The sequence below is a fragment of the Ictalurus punctatus genome, chromosome 12 (genome assembly GCF_001660625.3).
Source record: "Ictalurus punctatus breed USDA103 chromosome 12, Coco_2.0, whole genome shotgun sequence".
NCBI classification, from domain to species: Eukaryota; Metazoa; Chordata; class Actinopteri; order Siluriformes; family Ictaluridae; genus Ictalurus; species Ictalurus punctatus.
Genome location: NC_030427.2, coordinates 26,176,781 through 26,178,710, shown reverse-complemented (window position 1 = coordinate 26,178,710; position 1,930 = coordinate 26,176,781).

Here is a 1,930-nt window from a genome sequence, read left to right as displayed (position 1 = left end):
TCATTGTCAAGATACTGCTCGATATTTCGATTCTAGCCTCCATCTACAGTAATATCATGACCAGCCATCACTTGGCGAAATGACCGCCGAGGGTTCTCATTAATGGCGCAAATCTCATTTTCTAAACTTTGACCAACTAATGTTTTCGATAAGATGAAGTGTCTGCAGAGACGCTAAAGAGACCCTCAGAAAAGAGCCAATGGGCTCCTCAATGGAATAACAATCCAGGGTGACTTCTATTTGCTTTTAGTTTTTTGTAGTTTTGGAGTGAAGAAAAATCAAACAGATCTTGTGCTTGTGAAACTCCGGCGATGAGGGCCCTCAATTTGCCGTTCAAGCATATTTAACCATCATGGAAGCAATCTCTTTTTTTTTTTTTTTTTTTTTTTAAAAATTGGTGTAACGAATGAACACATGGTACAGCACACCATTTTAAGCAAAGCTCCAAGGGACTTCATTAATCTCCCTCCATTATAACTGTCGACTCTAATGGCTGAGACTGTGTCTCTCTCTCTCGTTCCCGGACTGTGACTCCACTGAGTCTGCCCAGTGAAATGGACCGATGATCTCATTAAGCATGAGGATCTGTAAAGCTATACACACACACACACACACACATACACACACACACACACAATGAATGGCTCTGGCTAGCCACTGCATCAGGATGACTGTCCTTTTTGTGGCATGAACCTAATCTATTTCAAGAGTTTTACATATTATTGGCACTTTGGCCACAGTAATTGTGATGATGTGCTGTAACTCATTTTCTCACTGTGCCACTGTAATGCTCTAATCAATGAAATGCAGTCCCGGAACTAAGACATAACCATTAAGAGAATATTTGAGTCTTTGAGAGTTGTACAGCAGGTGTACTAAATCTAACAGCCGTCTCATAAATAACTCAATAACCATCAAAAAATAAATAAATAATAAATCTGCTGTGCATCACCTTCGCAATCTGGAGATGATCTTATATCGAGAACAGCAATCTACTCTGTCTTAAGATCAGGATAACAGTCCTTCAACAAAGTCAAGGACACTTTCTTTACAAAAAAAAAAAAAAAAGGATCTATTTCACACATGAAGGTCAACAGCTCAACTCCATAATCAAAGATTCAATAGTGTTTAATCAGGTCACGCAGCGTTCAATCGGCCAGCACTAGAAATGAAATAGCTCTTGAAGGTGGCATGCAAATCCTCCACAATCTCCTCTTCTCTTCTCTTTAATTTGCTGAGCCGGTGGAGCGGCCGAGCTCCGATGGGCTCGCCAACGCCGTCGCGGTCTGCTGCCTCCGGAGCTAATCCGTCCCAGAGTGGATGTTTTGGTCGAACCAAAGTTTTTAATAAGACCATGGAGGTGAATACTCGTTTGAACACAGAGCTGACAAGGACGTTTGAAAGAAAGGAAAGACGAGAAAACACAAAAGGGATAAATTAATCGGAGGGATGAGCTCCCGGGGGGTGGGGTGTGTGTGTGTGGTGTGATTTACATTTTGAGTCAGAAGTCCACGTCCACGCCACTGCGTTACACTGCACTGCATAATTACAGTGAGACGACGTGCAAACACAATAACGAATACCGCGCTGAAAAACCTGATCTTTTGCGTTGTTCTTCCTTCACTCGAGCTCTTTGGTGGAAAACTAAAATCAGCAGGAAATTGCTCTTTAATCGAACGTAATTGCATTTCGCTTTTCTAAGTGCATTGCGGCAGTACCACACCGAAATGTAATCGCTGTCCAATCGTAGCCGTAGGCCGTACTCGGGGGCGTGGCTGTAATCAGAGAACGCCACGAAAGCGCCGTCCATATGAAGAAACGCTCTTTATAGACTTGTTCATTCTGCACGGAGTATTATTAGTAAAACATGATAAAAGTGTTAATACGACTATAAATACAATACTTACAGCTCACAGCAAGACCCAAGTGT